This window comes from Oryzias latipes, chromosome 18 (assembly GCF_002234675.1).
Source record: "Oryzias latipes chromosome 18, ASM223467v1".
Lineage (NCBI taxonomy): Eukaryota > Metazoa > Chordata > Actinopteri > Beloniformes > Adrianichthyidae > Oryzias > Oryzias latipes.
In genome coordinates this window covers 27,440,072-27,465,338 of record NC_019876.2, presented here as the reverse complement: position 1 = coordinate 27,465,338, position 25,267 = coordinate 27,440,072, and the positions used below count along the sequence as shown (strand labels likewise).

Sequence of the window (25,267 nt, the reverse complement as noted above, 5' to 3'; positions counted from 1 at the left end):
TAGTAAATAAATATGCTGGATTTAAATATTCCCTAAGCCTTCACGGGCAGGCCGCCCCGCCCCGTCTTTGCCCTAAAACCTGTTTAGCGACGGATGAAATGAAAATCATGTTTATTCATTGAGTCATCGGATAAAAATACCCTCAATTGGCAGATTTCTGCAGTGTTTCCATATTTTGTCTTGAGTTCAGTCGGTGCTCAGGTGCAGCAAGAGTCAGACGAGTGGCTGGAGAAGGAAAAGAACAAGAAGGCGGCTCATTTCTGTTCTGCAATTAACAAATAGTTTAATAAGAAAGAGCCACATGGCTCTGCCGGTGGTGCTGTGGCAATTAAGAAGCGGAAGCAGACTTGGTTGCTCATGACTGCTTCAGTGGGAGCAGAGAGCGGTCATGGCGTTCCGCTTATTGAATTCCTGTCTCTTTGCATCTTTCCTCATTCTTTTTTCATGTGCTTTGCACTTTGTTTACTGCTCCAGCTCTAAAAATAACCTCTTGCTGAAACTTTCCCATTAGCTCACAGCAACCAATGCTTACCTTGTCATAAATGAGGCAGAGGAAATATTGCAGTCTCTTAGCAAAAACCCCCCGTCACGCAGTTCAGAGTTGGACTTGAGTGATTTCACTGAAAAATGGAAGAATGAAGCCCTATAGTTAAAAATGCATTAGGCCCCGTTTTTTTGGTTTTATTCCAGCGTAAACCATATTTACGGACACTGATACAGCCGGACAGCTTTAAGCCACAGCAACACTACACAATCTCAAATACTGTCAAAGTAAACAAAAATCAATGAATACCATTCATGTTTGTAGGAAAAAAACCTGAGCATGACGAGGTTTGCACACGATTACAAAAATATAAAAGCTGGTGCAATGTTTCTAATAAATAATCGTAACTTTTGTAAAATAGTTGATGATAGCGATTGTTTGGTGTTTGTGTTGACATTTTTCGTATTTCACATTGTGTACTTTTTTTTTTTTCAACAGCTGATCAAATGAAACTAAATGTTTCTCTATTCGTGCTTCAGGAAACCTGCTGAGACCGTCTCTGGATCCATTTAGATGATCAGAAATGAGCCTGAGATTGTAGAAGTAGAGGAATCAGTCTCAAAGCGCTCTGATTTTCTGAACTGCAGCACAACTGAAGTGTTTTTTTGTTGATCGTCAGTAAACAGCTACAGTTTTCCCAAGCGCGGAAAAAAAGTGGGAAACTCAGGAACAAAGTAATTCTATTCTCTCACAGAAGTGTGCAAGGTGGGTCCAAAAGGTTTCGTCATATTCAAATTGATTTCCATTTTCCATTTTAGCTTGAACTGTAATTTTTGGACTGTAAGTGGCGGCAGCCAAAAATGCACGATGAAGAAGAAGAGATCATATAAAAGTCGCACTGGAGTGTAAGTTGCACTTTTGAGAGAAATGTATTTGACAAAATATGGGACCAACAGACATTTTATCTTGAAAGCCAAATCATAAAACCAGAATAGACTGAATATCTGCACACGTTACTACAAATTGATGCTCTTTTAGCTCCATTAAAAAACATCAGACGAATTTAGTATATTAGGCCAACATATGATGAGTGATTCTGATAAGAACAAGTCAGCTAAGCTCTCCGTGTCACTAAAAAGCTCTAAATCTTCATCCTCTTCTTCTTCTGTGTTGCTGTCATTAGCAAATACTTACACACACTCCTACAGTGACTCCTAGCAGTTGTTGCTTTTTATTTAAAATAATTACAGTTAAGTTGCACCTGAGCAAGGTGCATACTCTGCAAAACTGTGCAAAGAACAAACCTTTTACAACCAAAATGTTAAAATGTCTTGGTTTGAGACCGTAAATCCAAGTAAGAATCCATTCACTGGCTGTTAAAAATGAAAAGTTTGTTGTTGTTTTTAGGTTGTAAAATGTTAATTTGAGTGACATGTCCGAAACAAAATACTGGAAATTTTAGTTAAATTATGTTGCAGACAGATATGATAAAGCTTGCACGAATGTGAGTTTTCCTTTGTGTGGACCACAGTCTGTAGGTAGTCAGCAGTGTGTGTGTGTCTGTCACACACACAAAGCTTTAGGTATGTGGTGTTGTTAAAAAGCTCTCCAGGACAGCTCAGCCTGAGTTGAGCATCAAAGCTGAACAGACAACCCAGAGGCTCATCAGTGAACAAACACTCAGAATTCCTGATTGGAGCATCCAGTTTGCATCACGACCCCTTGCAAGCAAACTGTTTTTTTTCTTGATAAAACATTGCCGCAGGCTGTAATTATCATTTACTTCTCACATGGTTCTGCAATTTACAGTTCCCTCCCCTGGGATCGGCGCTGTGGCTGTTCTTCTTTCTGCTGTCTTCTTAAGCCTCTCCACTTGTCAAGGAGGCGGTCGACTCAGCAGCGGGAAAGAGATTGTTAGGATTCACTGCAGACGTCGAGCTCATCTCTTGAGTTTATGTTTTATTTACATCCGGCAGCATTTCAGTCTGCCGCCGCTGAATGCAATTAAGTGTTTTATTAAGGTTCTGTGGTGTGCAACTTTCAAATGACATCCCAGACGTGACACACTGACTGAAACTCAAGCTGCTGAACAAAATCCGTTCATTGACGCCCAACTATTGACAGGGCTCTACAAAAGATGAATGTTTCTGCAGGCTGCATCAACAGGTGATCTTCAGATTTCATCATGCCTGAAAGCAGGCTGTACGTGTTCCATAACAGCCTGTTCTTTGCCAACTTAGCTTTTTAAAACTCATCCATGTCCCAAAGACTGCAACAGCCCAAAAGTATCCAACATCGGCTGGACTCATGTGATCCACATTTAGCGGTATCATTAAGATAGGCATATCCAAACATATTGAATGCTGAAGTCTGTGAACAACCACCTTGTTGTGTGTTGCCCTGCTTGTGAAGGGTGTAGATTACCGCCTTCTGGACATCTGTCAAGTCTGCCGTCCACCCCATGACTGTGTCCCCTGCTGACCCATGGAAGAGAGAGCATTTAACCCTTTAACTCCAACCTTATAGTTCTTATTACCATAATTCTTCAAGCAATGAACGTCAATCCAGTTCATTCTGAATTTAAGACAGGCGGGCTGATATTTACAGTCATGAAGTGTTTACCTAATCAACGTAAATCATTCTGTCAGGGAGAAAAGTGACTTTGCGGCATTTTGCAACATTTAATCTTATAGTATTGCATATTGTTGGTCAGTAAGGAGTCAACGAACGACACCATCACCCGGACGCCGTAGGTGCGTGTGACCTCCATCATCCTTGCAAATACCATATAATACTCTAACCACATGGACGACAATGGTACGTTCCATTGTCATAGCATCCCTTAAGGTGGCCACACAAGCCTCACACCTGAAGATGCAGCCCCTCCTCTCTAATAGACAGATGAGCGTAACAGTCCACGTCTGAGGATTGACCCCTTCCCCAAACCAAATCTGGGGAGAAATTTTTGCTTTCAGAATCCCAGAACAAAATCCCCTTTCTGATTCATAAACAGGGAAGCTCCCCAACTGAGTTATAAATAGAAAGTCTTGTAAATTCTGCTCTGTCTCGCATGCTTTTTTTCGTTTAACAAGCACACACAGGCATCAGCAAATACATTATTGAAGAGTCTGGCTGTGTTCGTCTTCCAAGCCTTGTTGTGTGCCTTTCAGCCTTAAAAGAGCGAGTCTTAGTGAGAGTCCGGAGACACGCCGAGCTCTGAGTGCCACGCCAGAATCCAAAAACAAATAGGAAAATACTTTGGACGTCCTCCTGCTTTTAACATCCTCTCCTGGTCTGAGCGGATCACTATATCCTCCATCCTCTCTTTCCATCCATTCTCTTCTGCTGCAGACTGTCAGATTTGGTGTGTGTGTGGGGGAGGGGGGTCAGTGTGGTGAGGGCTTATCTGCTTGATTGTCTGATAAGATGTCTGGTCTGGCTTTTTAAAAGGGCGGCAGGCCGGTAAGACAATCAATGGATGGACTCGTCAAAGAGGTAATGAGTGGAGTGGAAGCAGCTCCTGAGTGATGTGGGATTTATTCCTTTATTCAGATTCCCTCCGTTTTCCCTTTTCTTCTTTGGTTTTGATGACACGCCTTTCTGTTTTATGCCTCAGAGATGCATGGCAGCACATGGAGGGAGCTTACATTAAATCATCTTGGATTCGTGGAGGAGGGGGTGTTAGGGCGGATGGGGGGGGGGGGGGGGGTGTTCCCAGCAGCACTGAACAAGGCCAACAGTCTGCATTTATGGACAGTAAATAGAGCAGAGCAGTACCTGTAAATAACTAACAACAAAGCCTCATAAATCCTCGGTGAGTGTGTGGCTGTGTGTGTGCTATAAAACTGTGCTTTTCAAAGTAAGAGTCTCCACACATTTGTGTGTGTTTGGTTAACACACAGTCTCTCCCTGACCTTTGCTGCCCCATGCCCCTCCCGTGTGCAGTCTCAGGTCAACGTGGACATATGTGCACGCAGTTGATGCTGGCAACTTACCCGATGACCTGACCGGGTTTGGCGTTCCCACTGGCACTGGCAGCAATTGCTGTCTGTCGGTACAGGATGTCTGCTGGTGGGGCTGTCCCGTGCGGAGAAAATTGCGCGGGCAGTCTGCAGAGTTTCTTTTTTTAAAGCTCAGGATCTGTCACAGCCCCCAAGGTCACTGAAGGATAAAGCTGCTGCCGGAACCAAAATCTGTTCAGATGAGGCCTAAACACAAACAGACACGTGTGTTCTGTCGTCTGGCAATCATCGCGTTTTGCTGAGTGAAATCACGGACGGTACAGGAGAATGTCTGAAAAGTGTTGATGCTCAAAAAGTGGCAAACAGTTGAAAACATAAGTAAAACATGAAGGGAAAAGGAAAATTGATTACTGTATTGTCTGCACAAGAGGGAACACCTGATTATAAGCAACATCAAGACTTTATCAACTGCGCTGACAGTAATTATATTCTCTTTCCGTGCTTTGATCAGCCATTTTTGACGGCTAAATATTTGTTGATTGATTTGATTTCATGTTAGTTTTCTTTATACATGCATTTTTCCCTCTGACAACCGCTAGAGGGCGCTGTAGGTGTGTGTATCTATATTTGCGTCTGACAGCGAGACAGAAGAAGAAGCGCCATCCATAAAACAAACATGGAGGAGAGTCTAATCCCCCCCCTTGCCTGAACTTAATGAGATTGTGCTTATTTGTGTAGAAACAATAATTATTATAATTTTTCCTCCCTGGACTAATGCGGGACAGCGAGACGTCAAAGTGGGTCACAGAGAGACAGAAGTATTGCTGAACTCGCTGTCATTCAGACCAGGCTCATGCAGTAGATGGTGAAGCTCACCATACCAGACAAAGTCTCTGAATGATCTCATGAACCCAGAAATGGAGACGATGCTTTTGTAGAACTCTTTGAATAAATCAACCAGATCTCTCAACATCATCCGTGTCTTCCATGCATTGTGGATGAGATATGCAGATATACAAATATGACGAATCCCATTTGGTGTGAGCACAGCATTATGCCGGACTCTGCTGACTTTTTCAGAAGCGTTGGACTTTTCTCTCTTTTCTCTTTCTTCTTTATTAGGCATTTTTGACTGCTGCTACTCTTACTCCAGAGCAACCGACAGTATTCAAAATACAGTTTATACATATTTTTATTATCATTTTTACTATAAAACTTAGCAAAACATCATTTTATGGTTACATAATACTCTAGTTATGTCAAAAGCAGTATTTCCTGTCTTAGTTGTCTCTTATCAAGAGCTGTTTGTGATTTTAGTTTTCCATTTCCTTTTGTCTAAACACAGAACTTGCTCCTAATGTAATGCAACCCAGCGTGACTCCATCACCTCCAGCAAGAATCCAACATTGGCCTGATTTAGCTCATCTGTTCAGAACAGGAACTGCATGTTGTAACGAGGGCATAAATACTCCATCCCGCACATATCCTGGGAAGCACTTTGTACCAGACTTTGTGGAGCAGAGGAGGTCAGAGGTCTTGTCTAAGCGTGGACTTACCATAGAGCGTACAAGTCTGGTTGGTAGTTTAAACAAAGTTTCAAGAAGAGAAAATCGGTAAATTGAAGGCCAGGCCACGAGTGTCTCTGCTATCAATGTTCAATCATTTCCTTGGTGCATGATTCATCATGGCTAGAGGCCACTGAACCGCCACAGTGGGGTTGCTATGGTGACAGTGTCAGCGAGAGAACCTGCGGCTGGCGATACAGCAGCATTTCATCACCTGCTGGGGGTGCGGGGCCGTGCTTGGCGGCCCACCCGCCCACACATGGACACTCATAAGCTGAATATGGATGGGTATGGATGGGATTCAAAGTAGCGCATTTGATAGGAAGCCCTGGTTGGGATTTTGCTGAGAACCTTAGAATATGACAAACACTGGTGTGTTTTTTTTTTACATCCTAAAATAATTGTTTGTTTTTTTTAGTCTTGGCCTCATTTCTTCGTTGGATTTTTTGGGCGTTTTTAGGTTTGGAAATGTAAGCAAGCTGTCAAAAGACTTTCACAGGAGAAGTTGGAGCAGAAACATTTGCTCCTTCCGTTTCTTGAAGTTCAAACCGATGCCTTTGAAGACTGGGTTGTAAACAAAAGTTGCACACAGCCATAAGTGTTTCATCGTCTCAGCCGCCTTCAACGTATCGTAGATTCAGAGAGAATCGCAGACCGGATCCCGCTGTTACAAGCGTGTGGAGCACTGTGTTTACCGACGCTTTCATTCAAAAACAAAAGAAACTCAAACACAACTTGAACGCTTTAACGTGCTTGCAGCTCCCTCACATATGGAGCGGCTGCGGCGGTAACGCCTTTGCTTTGCAGGCGAGCTGATTGCATCAATGTGTTGTCAATTTTTCATCCAAATTACGCATGACGGCCCCAGCAGCCCCCCTCGTGTTACACGGGTCAAAGGTCAGAGCAAAGCAATTCAGACATTTAATTATTCATTATCTGTTCCAATAGGCCGCTTAATATAGTGGCTGCTACTCCCTGTGTGTTACTTTTCAACTTCATGCTTTGCTGTTTTGTCTAAAACAAAACTTGCAGTGTAAAAAAATGTCGGAACACCTTAATAAACTAAAAGCAGGTGTGAAGTTTTGATTGACAAAAATACAAATAACTACAGTGTATTTCGCAAAACAACATCTGCATTGTGAGTCATTGTGCTCTGATGTCTCTAAAGTTAAATCCGATAATAGCTGCATCGACTGCATTTAGTTGTGTCTAAGCTCCACTGGCACTTAAGCTAAACTGTTTGGTTTGATAAAAACTTTATTAACAATCATTTATATCCACATCTTTCATTTACTACAATAAATACAGTTTTTTCACCAACCACTCAGAATATTTGATAGTTGTTAGGATTGTTTTCTATCAAATCGCCTTTTATTTGAACAAACTTCATTTTAACAAAGCTATTTTAAAGGTTTTATCATATCACATGACTTTTTTTAGTTTTGTTTTGAAAATCCTCTCGCTTTTAAAGACAGAAAACAGACTGAAATTTGCTGTAAACTTAAACCTTGCAGATGTTTTTTGGTGTTAGATTTTTTTTTTCTTCTGCCTCTATAACATAAATGAGAGAGAAGAGAAACTTGGTTTCCTTCAGTTCCAGCAGCTACTGGATGAAGAAGGCCAGTAACATAATACCTAGGAAAGTTCATTGACTGTCTATGAAACGCTGCTTGGCTGTTTACTTTAAAAAGAGCCCCTGAGTGGACTAATAAGATTATTCCCCCAAAAGCAGCTCTTGAGGCTCAAACAGCCCCTAAAGTTAAACTTTACACTAGTTTGTGATTTTTGTGTGTATTCATTTGCTTTAAATTAAACTTGCATCCAAAATATACTGTAAAAGCCTCTTAACACCCACGAGACACATAACTGTGTGAAGTAGAACAAAGATCATTAATAAACAGAAAAAGGGATTTTTGTTTATAAGGTCTAATACAAGATCAGAATTTCCGAACAAAGTATCCAAAAATATGAAACGTAAAAGAAAACCAGTTTGAAAACCTAACCAGAAAACCTAACCAGTTAGGAAGGCCGGCTCTGTCCTGGGCTGCACACTTGAGTCCATCGAGGAGGTGGCGGACAGGAGGATGTTAGCTAAGCTGACATCCATCATGGATAACCCCTCCCACCCCCTGCACCAAACTATAGAGGCGCTGACCAGCTCCTTCAGCACAAGACTGTTGCACCCTCAGTGTAAGAAGGAGCGCTACCGCAGGTCATTCCTGCCCACAGCCATCAGACTGTACAACACCGTGTCAAAGTGACACTCCACGGTCCCAGGGGTGTTTTTCTGTTTAGTCATTGATTCATTTACTTTTGTTGTAGTTATTGTTTTTTGTTCCTGAACAGTTGTTTGTTTTTGTTCTTGGTGTGAACTTCATTAGTTGATTCTGTATTTTGAAAAAATTTGTAATGTTTTTTTTACAGTTTACATGTTTTGCAGACCGCATGTTTTTTACACTTTTGCAGCTGTATTTATTTAATATTTAATATTTATTTCTTTATTTAATAAGAATCTAATTTTTGATAATAATTTTAGTAATATTTTTAATTATCTAATATAAATGTCATTTGTGATGTCCTTTATTGATGTTATATTATATAGATTATTTCTGAATGTCGTGTTGCTGCCACAGAAATGAAATTTCCCCATTGTGGGATTAATAAAGTCATCTATCTATCTATCTATCTATCTATCTATCTATCTATCTATCTATCTATCTATCTATCTATCTATCTATCTATCTATCTATCTATCTAAAAAAAGCATGGCTGTTGACCTTGTCAATCAATTTCCTCTGTGCAATGTCTCTGTTCAGTTGACCAACTCCTGTATTTGGACCAGATCTTTGATTTAATTCAATATTCCGCAACAGATTTTTCTATCAACGCTGAAACAAGAGAGAAAAGTGTGAAAATGATTATGTCTGTTTGAGAAATTTGTGAAATGTGTAGTGAGGAGTTTTACGGCCCTAAAAACATCTTGAATCGTACTTTGCAGATGTCGCCTATCGCAGGTTATTTTTAGAATGTAAGTTCCGCGATAAATGACAAAAATTGAACAGGTCAATACAAGCATCTTTGTGTAAAAATTCAACTGATTGATGTTCAGTAATTTCTGTAAACATGAGATTTGATAACAGAACTGAGGTCTTAACTCGTGTACATTATGCAGTTTCATTACTCTCGTTTCTGCTCAGAAGGAACTTTGATTATAGAAATCTCTTAATAAGTGGAAGAGAAGGAACTGTTCATGTGAATGGGGTAAAAAATTACTTTATTTTCCACCCATAAGTAGATTTGTTCAGTCCAGAAAACAGACACATTGCAAGTATTCTCCTTAAAGCACAGGTTTAAATCTAAAGCTGCTTTTTAACAAACAGACAGCAGCACAAATACCTGGCAAGCAGGTGGACAGGAAGCAGTAGGACCATAAAGGTCTGGAGGAAGAGACAAACCACCAACATCCACATACATACAGTGTCTGATTTATCTCTAAGCCAGTGGCTTGCTTGAAAACAGCGTGTGCGCTGCATGTGCCTGATTAAGCAGTGGTCATTTGTGCAGCAGTCCTGGAGAGACGGGAGTGGAATGAAAGGACAACAAGGCAGAAAATCACATACAGAGGAAGAGATTGTGTTCGTTTTATCCATATTTGCTCAGTTTAGCACAGAGCAAATATTAGCCTGTGTGCTCAGCAGCCTTTCTTCTCTGATGGGCTCCAACCTCTCATCATGCACTGGAGCCCAAAAGACAACAAGAGAACAGGGGATGGACAGGGACAGGAAGAGTTGGACAGCTGTCAGGAAAACAATTTCACAGAAAAGGGACAAAACCAACCACTGTTTATCATCAAAACATGAAAGTTACAGTAAATAAAGAATATTTATCGACATGTACCGTATTTCCCGGACAGTAAGTCGCGCTCTTAACAAAACGAGTTTGAGTGTTTTTGTGAAAAGGTTAATATAGGGCCGGCTTGATTAAATTGATGAATTGATCTGAAGTGATCAGAGCTTATAATAAATCAAAAATCGATCCAAAAAGGTAAAGATCAATCTTTTGCCTTTCCTTTTTCAGTGACTGAAGCAAAACACCATTAAAGATAAAGTATTGTTGGCTTGATGCTAACATATAATGAAATTTCCCATAACACAGCTAATGCTAACGCTCAGTCGACCTAAACATACATTCCTGACTCAATGAAGAGCTTTATATATTCACAGGCATGAATTTTCCAAACTCTTTTAATGAAACATTTTTTCAAAAGTAGCCATTTGTGGTCCAACGCATCTTTTTTTAACAAAATCTTCTGGAATAAAGTGTAATGCTTAGTCACAGAAATGCGCTAACGTAGCTAATGCTTCTAGTGTGGCTAACATGTAGTGGTGTCAGACTGCGTGTTTTTTTATGTTTTAATAACAGGATTTGGAGATATAGATAGATAATTTGAATACGCTAACGCTAATGTGTAGTCTTCTTGGATTGTGTTTTTTATGTGTTACTAACAGGGTTAGCGTAGTCACATTAGAGTTTGTTTAAGCGATATTAGTCTGATTTTTATGTGTTGCAATCGAGGTTGGGAGTCATAGGTATGGTGTAAACACTAATGTGGCTAACATGTAGCGTGTTACAAACAATTACTAGAGTTACTGCGAGCGCAGTTCACAAAGTCTGACTTTCTGACGAACTTATCTCGGACTCTGATGTCTCGGTGCGCCCTACATACCACATAAGTCCGGAAATAAGGCATTCCTTGAGGAGACCGTACGCACTTTAATCTAGTGTGCCGAAAACATGGTAGTCCCATATATTAATGGCATTGATGTTTTACAAAACTCTCCTGAAGTGTGTTTAGTGTCTGACATTTATTATAGTATTTCACCACACATACAATCAAACAACCAAAAGACTTCTGTCTGTGAAGCTGTATGCTACACACGTTTACTTTGCATTGACAAATAAAACTCCTGCGGTGCACCCTGTAAGCCTGTGTTTAAATATCAGTATCACACATCACAAAGCCAAACAGAAAACTCCTGAAAGGGGAGAAAGGTGGGCGATAATTGTGATCAAAATATTTGACGTCGGAGAGGTCTGAGATGGTTCTGGTTTAGAAACTGTCAATCCTTGTTTGGGAAAATATCAGAAGAGCAGCAGTAATCACTGACAGCTCTTTGCTGCCTGTGGAGAAACATGTCACCATAGGAACCACGTCAACGGAGGAAAAAGTTGGTGGCTTTTTGTGGCGCAGAGATGCAATTTCAACACATTACATGCTTCCAGCATGTAAGCTGGTGTAAAGAGGTCATGTTTCCGAGAGAGCAGGCTGTGCCGGGGGGTTGGTGCAGACAGACGAAGGCTGTGGGGGCAGATTGCAGAGAAACAATCCCAATGCAAAACAATTCACTCTTGATTTTGTCCGAAGGTCACAGTCATTCGCCTTCAACTGCAGCCAGCTGCCTGAAGACCACCACGCGCACACGCCAAGCCTCGCTTCTCGCCATTTCAGTGCAGCATGTCCTAAACCTAATGCAGGATAGCTGTCTTCTCCTCTACTGTCTCTGTGCTCTGCACCAGCATGCAAAGCTTTACTTCCTAACAGAGCCAAGCCTTCTCTTGCTTTCACAGTTCTGAGTAATTGTGAAGATGATGTGAGGTTGTTGTATCTGGGAAATGGGTGCATCACCCTAAAAACATATGCAGACTTCACAAATCATTTTCAGAGGCCTCACCTGTTGTTAGACAGGGTCCACTGCATACAGTAGAACTGTATCTGGCTCTTGTTAATCAGTTTTCTTTGGGTTGAATTTCCAACTTGGAAGGAAAATATGATCCATACATATCCATAACTCTGGACATAACTCTGGCTCATTAGCGGAATCTAAACTTTCCTTAAAAACCAAATTTAGTTTAAAAAAAATATGATTTAGTTAACATTTTTGCCCCGTAGTTCATGATCATTCCACTACATTGACTTTTGATAAAATTTCAGACAAATTTGAAACAGTGAGTAAATAATGCTTTTTTTCTTGATCACCCACGGCAATATTTTTGCAACTCAAACTATCATTTTCAGCAAAAACTTACCCAAACAGATCATAGTTAATATTTATTTATTTATTTATTTTGTGGGTTTTATGAAAAGGGTTCCAAAAAACATCTTGATTCCACAGAAATTTAAATTTTCTTTCAACTCTTTGATTTAGTGATTTAACAGGGTTGAAGGAGGACTTTGATCATTTATTCAATATCCAAGCAGTGTTTCCCTTTCACCTGGATTACCTGTGATTTTTTTTTTATGTTATGGTAAACAACTTTTGCTGGGTTGTGTGAGCTGAGGACACGTTTTAGCTCAATTTGACATGTTTGGCAAATTCTGTGTCAAACTTTGATGCTTTCATTTAACAAATAAGTGATTAAGAAAATGATATTTAATGTCCATCAGCCACAAATGCTTATGCAGCATGTCACTCCTAAAAATTTGCTAATAACTAACAAGTGCTAATTATAATTCTACTTTTCTAAATCTGGAAGGTGCTTAGTTAGCCTTTATACATTTTCAGCCTAATTTTTTTTTTTTACTGTTTGGTCCCATTTCCAACAGGTCCATAATTGCAAAATAAGCACACATACAAAAACCTGACACGCACGTTTAAATGCATTTTTTTATTTCACTCTATCTCACTTCTGCATGTTCGTGCACACTAGTTGGTTTCTCAAGTTATCGTTTTTTAGGGTTTTTTAGGGACATTTCCTACAAGTCTTTTAATTCTGTCTGTATCTTGATTGAATTCCAATGTTTGGTTTAAGAAACAAATGTTCATATAGATGTGTTGACTTGTTTAAAATGTGATCGTGTATTACCACCAAAATTAACTCAAACGGTCTCACAAAGGATTAATTTTGCACAAAACAGACCTCCTTCATAAAATTCAAGGTCTCAACTATCTCATTTCACCGTTTACTGACTAGATTTAAGCTGCCAGGCGGGAATAATCTCCAAACTTGTTTTGTTTTGACTTGATGCTCTCACCTCCGTCAGTCATGAGCTCTCTGGTTATCGCTTCTCTCTCCCAGACCATTCAGAGGAGCTTACAGATCAATAGCTTTCTACCAAAGGCATGTTAGTGACTCCAGTCGACTCAGTAATGAGCCTCAGAGGAGAGAAGGAGCTGCGATCAAGGCAGACAGATTAGAAAAGTGAAGTTGGAGACAGTGTGAGACAGATTATCAGTGTGGACATGTGAAGGTGTCCGTTTTAAAAACGTGTATGTTTTTACGCTCTTCTGACTGAAAGCAAGTCCAAGAGGAAGAAAAATCCCCAGAACCTGTGGATCCTGCTGCGGCAGTTGAAGTCTTTTCCAGTTGTTTCATAAAACGTCGTGGCTGTCGTCAGCTGTAGCTTTGTTGCAAGGACGGAAGCAAGAATAATGAGGTTTTGTGGCAGATACAGGGATTATTGCGCTATCTTAGAATCTGTGGGAGGATTAAGGATGCTGCTAAATGCAAAGCTAATTGAAAAAAGAAAAGATTAAATAAATCCAAGGGCACAGTGACAGTGTAAGCCTCTTTGTCCCAAACTATTTCACCCAAACAGACAAAATGCACCTGTGTCTGCTCAGTCTGTGGACCGACTGGGTTAGGAGCACACTTTGGACATATTTCCACGTGTTTCTATGTGCTGCAGGAACAAACTTTTGCTGTCAGACACTTTCCCAGGTGAGGAGGTACAGGTATCTGGGAATTCTGTTCACAAAGTGCGTGACATTTGGACCGGTGCAGCTCCTGTGGTCATATAAACCTTGTACCAGTCCATTGTGGTGTGGAAAGAACCGAGTCATAAAAAAAGCTTTCAATTTAGCCATTCACCTGTGGCCATGAGCTGTGGGTTGTGTTCAAGTACAGAAGACCACAGATAAAGTGTTGGAAAGCTTGCCTGGGGTTTCACTTAGCAAAAGGGTAAAAAGCTTAGCCATCCAGGAGGAAATATGAGTAGAAGCCAGAGGAACCAGTTAAGATGGAATGGACTTCTGGCCGCAGGAGAAGCAGTGGACGTAAAAATAAAAGTTTGCAGAGCTGTGCCTAGGCTTCTTTATTCTGCTTAGCTTTGGGTAAATCTTTTACACATTTTCTGATTTTTTTCTAGAACCTGGAAAATATATAAAACAAATATGCAGATTTGTGTAGCTAGTTCCTTTCTTTACTCAACTGTAATGTTTTAGTAGCTACAAAATTCCATTGTACTGCAAAGATGAATCCCATTACAATCTTTCTCAGTCGCTTTAGCACAATTCTCAGTTCAGAATTGAAGTTTGCAAATACGTGTGTGCATTTCTCAAAACAATTTGTACAAACAGCAAAACACTACGGATTTCTTGCAAAAGCCTGTAACTTGCTCAAAATCTTTAGTTCATCTCTCAAAACTAAGTCTTTATGTCATTGAACCTGTCAGTGCCATCAGAATGTCAAGTCCTTGTGTCATTGTCTACGAACAAGACAGTCAAATGACTTAGTCATGTTGTCAATATAACTGTGTACTTTAGAGGGAGGTTCTGATGTAAACTATGGCTAAAGTTTGGATGACAATTATTGTAAAATGTAAGTTACACCTTTTTTGTTTGATTGCAAGAGACTGGACAAGATTCACATTTACACTTTTATTGTTCATATTGTAATTTGTTGACAGACCATGTCATACCAACATAGAAAAAACCCACTGCAAACAGTAACACAAAGGGAAAAAAAGATAGGAGAATATTCTGTACAACAGTACAGGCAGTGCAGTAGGAATTGGTGTGGTCTTCCTACACCTCTTGTCGTTCCTGTATGTTAGGCCACAAATTCTCATCCACATCACAGCAAATATCCTCTCTTGCAATGCAGCCAAATATGTTTGTCACATTATGACAACTTGGTCAACCATTTTGCAGTTAATGACTTATACGATGAACTAATGACTAGGTGTTTTGAGGAGTAAGACTATTGCAGAGTGAACTATATAATACATTTTGATCAACATGACATAAACAATTGATAATGTAGCAAAGAGCAGAGAATTGTACATAATCATTTGCATGGATGTACCAAAGCAACTGCAATTTGTTCAAAGAAGTGAGAAACGGCTTATATGATGTGCACAAGTGACATCAGGATGTGAAGATTGAACAAATAGTTTTGGGAATTTCATTCTGATCTGAGAATTGTACTAAAGCGACTGAGAAAAAGGTGCTGAGATCTACAACCGGAACTGCGAACAGCATAGAGCTCTACCAGACACATGAAAGAGGAACATATGGAACACTATTTTACTTTAAATCTCATTTCAACACTTACCCACGACCCTTTACCTTAGCTCTTCATTAGTGGATGTATAATAACAGTGAACAATGCTGCCCCTTTCTGTTCGGACCATTGACTGTAGGAGAAAAGGATCGGGTCAGTGTGATGTCACCCATAGATAATGCATACTTCTCCAGCAACATTAAAGACCCTCTCCAATGAAAATGTTTTTGGGTATTTTAACATGTTCTTGTAGCATTTCTCTCATAATGGAGGACACACATTTAAGAATTTGAAATCAAAACTGCATTTCTGAGTATTTCTTTATTCATATCATATTGGATCTGGAGCATACATTTGAAAAAACTTGGACTTATGTGGATCAGCGCTTTCCTGGTCTGAACTGCCATCTGGCTCTGAAATGTACTGCTGGATACCTCCGATGTTGCTATTTTTTTGCTACGCTAATGTTAGCTTGGGCTTGTGAGATGCTTGTCGCTAGCGGGAGAGATAAACAGGGGCATGCTGGGAAATTAGCAAGGCTACCTTAGCTAGGCCAACAATACCGGCCACAACCCAAAAGCAAATTTCTATTGAGTTCCTGCAGCTCTGCAGAAACTATGTCTTGAAAAAACGACACAGGCTTTTTGGATTTAGCTAAAAATTGTATAATCCTGATTAAAAGACCACTGGAAATGGTTTTACAGAAAAAATATTTATAGTTGGAGAGAGTCGAATCAGTCTGCATTTTTTTCACGATACGGACGCCGCCATGTTGGACCCTGACGTCAGTAAGCCGTGATTTCCGAGTCACCGTTTCCAAGGCAACCTCTTTCACCATTTAGGAGTGACCTTGTCGGAAGGCCACACCCCTCTTGGGAGAATCTGTCAATCAACCGTTTCAACCATTCAACAGGGCGCCACCTACTTTTATTGAGGCATCTGATTGGTCAGTTCATAACTTGAATAACTTCCAATAGAGAAGTCATATCATGACAAAATATGACAGATAATCAAGAACGTGTTAATAAAAGGTATCCGATCAGAATGGTTATCCAAACAAATAAAACGATTGAGTAACAGCTGTTTATTTCTTTATAGGAGAGGATGGCGTTTTGAAGTCAGCGGGTACTTCCTGTTTGGAATGCCAGGGGGGAGGGGTCACTCAATCCAGTTCTCTTATACAGTCAATGGTCTGGACTGTTTAGCATCCAGGCCCTCTTTGCTTTTGGAAATGTGAGTGTTAGCTGGACCAGGAACCACACTCTGGCATATTTTTTTGTTTTCGGATTTCCTGGAGTGAGTAAGCTTTTATTTATACGCCCTGCCTCTGCACTGAAGCTTGCCTTTTGTTTAAAACATCAAAGGTCTGACAATTATTTTTATTTTATGGTTTTGGTTTTTTCAGAACCGGAGATGTGAGGAAGAATCTTAACCTTTCAGGTGAACTGATTGTTTTGCAGCCTTGACTTTAAATTCAGGGAACGGGGGGGGTAATAACTGTGCGGGGGCTGATAGTGAAAGCAGGTGGGGGGCCAGGAGGCAGACCAGTAGGTGTGATGGCCTCTGTGGAGGAGAACCCCATCCATCAGTGGCCTCAGTTCTTTGTGCTTCTGCTTTCTCCCAGGTTTTTTTTTAGCTTTGGAGAGAGGGGTGACAGAAGATTCTGACGCGACCTTCTCGTCACGCTTGTGAAGGATGTTTCCGCTGATTTATTATCATAAATGTTGCCTCCGTCTGCAGGAGTTTGGATTGCCGCCAGTTTGTGCATACTCCGGGGACAAATAGGCAAGCCCAGCGTGAGTCATGCTCGGATGGGGGAGATTCAAACACATACAAACACACACTCCCACTTCACATTAGTCTAACTCATTGATTTTTTAATGAGATCTGATTCACCATTAGAGCAGCCAGTCCTGGTTGTCAAGGCGCCATTGAACGAACAGACGACCACTGTCGCTCAAGATGCATAGCAAACACGGCGTCAGGGTGAGAGAGGGAAAGAAGGAGGGCGGATGAAGCGCTGTTAGGATGGAGAAATGGGTTGGGGGGAGGAGGGGTCAACTCAGCCAAGGTGACTGCTGAAGATCTCGTACAAAGGAGTTTGCTGAGCTGCAGCTCAGAGAAGGTGTGGGGGCTGAAACAGACCATGTCCCTCCTGCAAAGTGACACTTTTCCACTGTTGGCCGAATCAAAATGACACACATGGAAGTGTGTCTGAAAGAGTTCTCCAGGTGAGGGATGAGGGGTCGACGGGGAGTGTTGGCTCCCATTAACCGACTCCAAAAGCCCGATGGTGTTTTCCTCCTCCTGTCATCATCAGACTCTGAAGACCAGAGATGAGCCAGGAGCAGACGATTTAGCCAACTAGGAGTCGACGTGTTACACAACTGCCTATTTTCTATCTTACATAATGCTGCAGTTTCTGAGGGGAAGATTAGACTCTGCAATGTTCTTCTTGTAGACGATTCCACGACCAATCTTCACTCACGGGCATAATGCACACATTCTGACAAGCTGATTGAACAGGACCAGGGCTTCTCTCACAGGGAACATGTTTATGAGTCTGTAAGGCTCCGTTTCCGAAGCCTGTGGGACATCTGAGCTTTACAACATTCATCTGGAAGAGCAAATAGGATCTATATGAATACACATGAACACAGAATCGGGCAAAGACCTCCGCTCGTGTTCCACAGCTGGAATGTTAAGCCGCCCCTCCTCACATGGAAGTGTCAGATGCATGCGTGCATCCATGGAAGAATTGATTGCTTTTTGTCGGGCATCAAGTAAAAATCTATTTATTAGTCATTTCTCTCTGCACTCTGCTCCATTGGCTGATTCATAAGCTCATAAATATTGCAGCGCTGCATACTTAGGCTTGCATGTCAAGTTAGGCTCAAGCAGACACAGGCTGTGATAGATCATTATTGGGGAAATGAGTAAGAAGCCGATGAATAGTTTGCATTTCCACCCCCCCACGTCTACTAATATAAAATCTGTCAAACTAAATTATCGGCATCAGCAAATTCCTAATTTGGTCAGCCGCTTTTCTCCACAGTTTCTTCAGGCATGTTGACTCTGCAAAATGCAAAAATGGTCTTATTTAAGCTGTTGTTAATTTTCTTTTCCAGGGTCACGACTTTACGAATCACTTTTAATTTCACTTTTCTGTACGTTGAATCTGCAGAGACAGAAACTAAAATAGAGTCCGAGTGGGATCTGAGTGAGTGATGCAATAGGGGGTGTTGTTAGAGAGTAACTAAGCTGTTTATTAAAGACCCACTCCAAAGAAAACAGCATTTTTGGTGTTTGTAACATGTTCTTGTAGCATTTTTCCCATGTCGGAAGACATATATAAAGGAAAAATAACATTTCTGAACGTTTCTTCACTCAAATCGTGGGGAATCAGGAGCAGAAGAAAAGAACATTCTTGTAGTTGTTAAGTACAAACTCCAATCGGGGGGCCACAAGGTGAATTTTGAATGAACTCCGGCTCCTCTGCAGAAACTATGTCCCAGAAAAACCACAGAGGTTTTTAGATTTTAGATAAAAATGACATAATTAGACCACTGGGAACGCTTTGAAAATAGATCACAAGATCATCGGAGTGGAACCTTAAAAAAACTCTTAAAAAAGAAGTTACAGCTGAAAGAGTATCAACAGTCTAAAAGCCCACAAAGTTTCAAACGACACGTTTTAGAGCCTTGGATAAATGTAAAATGTTTATAAAATTAAATAAATCACCTGACAAAGCAGGAATACCTCTAATCAAAGATGTCACTGAACTAGAGAGGTAGAAAGGGGATTCATTGGGATAATATGTGTGGTGGAAAGAATACTATGTCACCAACAATAGAAGCAACACTTTGTATTGTTCCTTCATTCTTCCATACATGATGTATGGTGTTGAGGGGAAGCTACAGTAAATTCACTGTAAACACCAAATTATTTTAATTTGGAGACCTGGTTCATTTCAAAATAATTTAAAACTTCTCCATTAACCTGATAATAAGTCCGGTCTGAGAGGATCAAGTAAATGGTAAATGGCGTATACTTATATAGCGCCTTTCTTCCTACAAGGACAAAGCGCTTTACAGTCACAGACCCTTTCACCCAGTCAAACACACATTCACACACTGGTGGCCGCTCCGCTGCCAAACACAGGCGCCCGCCCACCACCAGAGGCAAGGTGGGGTTCAGTGTCTTGCCCAAGGACACTTTGACTCATGGGCATGCAAGGCGGGAATTGAACCTGCAATCTTACAATCATGGGTCGACCACCCTACCGCTGCACCACGCCCCCCCGCCGTGTGTTTGTAAGAACAAATGCTAAACTCCACAAGAGGGTTTCAGACATGGAATAACTGCAGGGAAGACAAGAAAGCTGTTCGATCCATAAAAAAGAATATTTAAAGTAACTCTAAAAGGTAAAAGGGCTCAACAAGAACCATTGATATGTACTTTCTTTCGAGAAATCTTTGACCTAATTGGTTGTTTTCGGTGCTCACTTCTTCTAATTCTGTAAAATTACTGTTTTTATAAATTGAAGTTTGGATTGAATTGAAAAAAGAGCCTCATACTTGATAAATTTTATGTCATCCAAAGCCTTTTTGAATTTTGGTCATTGCCATTCATCTTTATACTTCTATTTATGTTTTTTTTTTTATTTTATCAGTTAAAAATAAATAAATAGAAATAGAGGATGCACCTGTATCCTCCAAAATGAGAAATTGATCAAAAATGTGTTTTAACGTGAGGACGGACAGCAGGTGAGGTCACATGACCCACAGGTTTTCTAACTCTCCAATCATTGCTTCTCCATCAGATCCAATATCTCTGAACCTTTTCTCCAAAAGGTAGGACCAACGAGTTATCAGAACATATCTATCAACCCCACCTCCACTTATGTGAGTCTTTAAGTCCAATGTTCACTCCCAGTTTTTAAGAATATTAAATCTGACTGAAAAACGTAAAAGTTTCCCCGTAGTTTCCCACTAACCTGACATCACTCCTGTTAATTTCACTTTCTAACAAGCGTCTGAAAATCCAAGTGTTTCTGCTGATTTGAACCATACCTACTGCTGCTTGTGTATGCAAAGAGGAAAGTAAAACGAAAAGTTGGATTGGTCTCCATAATAGCAGGTAATAAACTCTTGTAGCCATTATAAAGAATGGAAGCTAATTAATGTGAAGCGAGAAATAAAATAAATCAATTTGTTCCTTCTGAGCTTCTTTATTGGGTTGAACAGACCCGTCATGTCCAGAGGCTTCCGTTGATCACCTCTTTCACAAAGCAGCAAAACTGCACTGCAGCCAGTTTGGGATTAGGAGAGCTGTGCAGCCAACATCATCACAAATGTCTTACAGGGCTACAATCACATGATTAATAATTCAGAGTGTTAGACCTGCCTGTAGGTGAGACAGAAACCACAGCCGATAAAGGAGGGCGGCTTTGAAGCAGCTAAAGTCAGGCTGATCTTTAAATGAGCTCCAGCAACAAATCATTCGTATTTTCCTAAAAAAAAAAAAAAAAAAAATTTCATCCAGCCTCACCAGAAAAGTGAAAAGAAACAAACCAAAAAGACTTTCTGGAATCTTTTTGGCGTGTAGATGTTTGGTATGAGTTTCAAATGAGCTAGCAGGAAGAAAAAAAAGCCGAAACGTTACATTCCCTTTGGGAGAAGGTAATGGATCTGAGGATGGAACCAGATCTCATGTCATGCATGTCATTGAGGCTCTCAGACAATCCAGGCAGAATGATGTCGTCTCAGAGGACATTGGCAGCTGGTGCAGCATCCCCCAACTCTTCTTACCCTCTTTGCACCGCTGCAGCGTTTTAGCATTTTGGGTCAGCATACCAAGAGTTATGCCTTAGCGCCATGCACATTTGTTTGGGTTGACCCGTAGGGGTGTGGTGGGTTTTTAGGAGGGTCAGATAGAGACAAGTGGCTGCATCTTAAAGGGATTCCTTGAGGCTCGCACGGCCGCCTTAAGGGACATCAAGAAAATGGAACGTACCATTTTTGTGCATTTAGTAAGTGTACGGTTACGTAATGAAAGCTGCATGCACTTCTGATGTACAGGTGATGCTGTCCTGCTGTTCTTACACCACATTTTAGTAGTCAGCGAGGTGCAAGGCTCCTTATAGACCAAAGGCTGCACGCACAGGGTGTGAGCGGGTTATGCAACTGTCCCATCAAACTCCATCTCCCTCTGTAGCTTACTCCTCCTCCTCCTTCAACTCGTCCATGTCTGCTTGCAAAGATCACAGGGTTTTCTGCCAGATAACCTAATACAAACACGCCGACCGCGGCCTCATTCTCATTCCCTCCTCACCAGCAGCGTTTACTGCGATGCGCTCTCACAAGCTCCAAGGTCATGTTGAAATTTTTCAGATGGAAATGCTCTCAGTATTAGCTCTGCACTCTTTCTCCTTTGTGCTGCTGGAATTGAAAGCTCTTTTCTCTGTCTTTGAAAAAAAAAGGAGAAACTCTCCCGGGAGACTTACAAAACTTTTTTTTTTTTATATCTGACACATTTTTTACCTCAAAAGTGATGCTTTAGACTATCTCTGCTCAGCGAAGACATCTACTTATTGAGGTTTCAGATACTTGGCAGTAAGACCAATTTTTCTGTAAGTAACTACTTGATGTTAAGGAGTAACTTTTAACCCTGCAGGTATTTTTTCCAGAAGATGTCTTTCTTAGAAATTTAAAATATAAATTGGATGCAATTCTATATTGGGTCCTTTACTAACAGTGGACCTTCTGGTGAGACCTGCAGATAAAAGAAGATCCTGTTCCTGACATGAACCGACAGCTGCACCAGATTGGAAACTGCTTATCAGCTGAGAGGCGGTGCCGTTCAAATGCGCTCTGGTTGCTCTTTAAAGCTACCTAACAGTTGCTTCATTTCAGTTTTGCAGGCTTGACTGCACCCAGTCATTCACAGCATTGTATTTTTTTTTATCTTCTGTTTCCAGAGATGTGTTCACTTAAGGAAATGGCCATTAAAATGTCATTACTGCTTCAATAAAATCCTTTTTAAAAAGCACTGGTTCCCGGCGGCTTTCCACCGTAATGGACTCCATGCATTCCCTCAGCACAGAAAGAGGCTCCTAATGTTGCAGAACGCAAACGTTAATCTTTCTGTAAACATGACCAAAGTTGGTGCGATAACACTGAACCCTTCCGCTTTTCTAGTAAATTAATATAATTCTCCAAACAAAGGTTTTCAGATCAATGTAAGCCATCTCCATTTGGACGTATGAAACTGGCGTTTGAACACATCATCACGGTTTCCTGGGAAAGGAGCATCTCACAGGGTCCAGTAATAATTTGGCGTCGATCTAGCTTTAAAATGGACAAGGTTTATATTCAGGTCTCATAGTCTGTATTGGATTTTGGTGTGGAGTGGGTGGAACGACTACAAAGGCAACTGTATAACACAAATCAATTCATTAAGTGCCTAAGAAGGTGGAAGCACTTTCCTGTTTGAGACATTCGAACCTCTTTGTAGAATAAGATAATCTGCTGGAAAGTCCATCAGGCGCCTCTGCAGCGAGCTGAGGATGGAAGACAGTTCTTGTTTAGACTTGTAGTTTTTTTTGCACTGTCTGTTGACCTCTGAACTGATAATCATGAGCTCAAACGGCACTTCTTAAGCATGCCTAATTCGCTAATCACAGCTGTCATTTGTGTGGCCTTAGTGTGTCCTTGGCTGAATGCTGGAGCAGCTCCACACAGCAGCAAACAGCAATAATGATGCACATAAAGTTAGCTGATTATCCCAATCATTATCTTACCACACAACTGCTGCACTTATTTACTTAATTAACTTTCTATCTTCAGTTCTGGTGGCATTTAAGTATTATTTGTTTTTATCCTTAGTCATGAATAATAGAGAATTGCTGAAGCAAAACGCTAATAAATAATAAAGGTAGTGGAACGAATGAAGCTTTGGCTTCAGAAGTGCACAGCAGTTTGAAAAAATGTGAAGCATCTGCAAATGAGCCTGACCTATACTGACAATCAGAAAGTGCTCCTGTCTGGGGTTTGGTTTGCAGCGTCCACACAGATGCAGAGCAAGTCTGCAAAGCGGGCTAGTCTGCCAATCAGACGATGCATGTGTAATGCTGCTGCTGTCTGCGTTGTGCTCTGTTTCCTTTCCTCACCTTTGTTCTGTGGCTCTCTGCTAGACTGTAAGTCTGTAAATGACTTTGACCTTTCCTGGGACTGAGGACAGAAACCACGGAGTGAGAGGAGGGGGGTGCTTGGGGAGCAGAGCAGAGTAGGCGGTTGACTGTAATAAACTCGAAGCAGTGGGCGGCTGTCAACACTAATAGATGAGAGAGGGGAGGGGGCCACCCTGTCGATGATTACTAAAGATGCCCGAGTCCTGACTAAGTGCTCTTTTTTAACGGCATGGAGTGAGGGCAGGGTTTTGACACAATTCAACCAAAGAGCAATCCTGTCAGAAGGACTAGAACAGAGTTCCTGCAGCTGCTTAAGTGAACAAAAGCAGAGTCTGTAAGAGCGACCATCCGCTGCTACCAGGTCTGAGAGGACAGAAAACAGACACAAAGAACACATTCAGGCCGTGTTTTTTTTACTTTTAAACTGCCTGCCAGGACTCCTACTTCTTCCAGCACTCTACTCGTCTTTGCCTTTCTGCTGAGATTACATTCTCAGGTGAGATGCAGAGGTCTTACCTAAACGTGACCTGATGAGGCGATGTGGTCATTTGTTGGCCAAGGAGTTTCTCATGGTGGAACTATCTGGAACACAAACCGAAAATAGTTTGTTGCCTTAGATTCATGTATTGAGACTGCTGTCCGTAAACTGTTAAGCTTCGTACACAACACATTCAAGCGACTTCCAATGAAAATTCTATGTTAATGAACTCTTGCGTACAAGTGTAATGATTGATCCATGAGTCAATGAATCGATTTATCCAACCAGATCAATGTGTCTGAAGCAAGTTGTTAATCGGATCAAATCGACCTGTACTATTAAAAATCGCTTCTAAATTAAATAAATCAATAATCATCAATATTGTAAAATACCATATGGACTGAGACATGGTAGGCTTATTTTACAATAACGTAAAAACAACCAAGTACCATCACAGTGAATAAAACACACGTGATGGCAGCGAAAAATGATCAAGCCACCATTACAGTCCAGGGTGTGGAAACACTTTGCAAAGACGTGGAAGAAGTAACGAATTATGCCTGACAAAGGCTGCATTATCACCAATTAAGACACGATGCGTCCCTTATTTTCTGATAACACACACTTTGTCGGGTATTATCCCATTATACCATGGTGCCTCACAAAAGAAATCAATATTCAATCAATTTTTTTTTTGTGCATTGTCAAGAATTTCTGACTCATTTCTATTTCAGCTTCAGAGTGTTGGGAAAGATAACAATATTCAACATAAAAGTGTGTAGATCTTTGCAGTTCATGTTGAAGAAATGTAGGAATTTTTCTCTGCTAGCAAATAAACTGTTAAACAATATCTTTGGAAAAATCAGTAAATTCATTGATGCACTCCTGTGGTCACAATTATTTTGTGTATTTGGTGAAAGCATTACATTTAAACAAACAATGTGAAACTACACTGATGCACGGAAGCCACAAACGGCCTACCTTTTTGCTGTTTTGTCATGACATCTACAATCACACATAAATACGTTTTTTTCTGGTGAGAAGGAGACCACAAGATGGTATTTCTCTTTAGGACGAGATTTTCATGGGCGATCCCCATTTCTCTGCTGGCAGATGGGTCTGCGCAGCTGCAGTCGGGCCAACCTTTTTCTCAAATGATGACTGATATGGATGTTGTGTCTGATGGCCAACATCAACTGAATCTCTGGCTGAGTTATACCACGATTAAAGTAGTTAATTATGAATTGATCAGTTCTTCTGGTGTTCGACGTTTTCTTTGACAAGTGTTGTAGAAAATAAAAACAG

General features: G+C 40.8%; 1 protein-coding gene across 7 annotated transcripts in view; it reads left to right on the top strand.

Moving 5' to 3' along the window:
• LOC101166255 (neurexin-2) overlaps positions 1 to 25,267 on the top strand; it is an 806,741-nt gene that overhangs the window by 727,474 nt on the left and 54,000 nt on the right. The gene's annotated exons all lie outside the window — the stretch shown is intronic.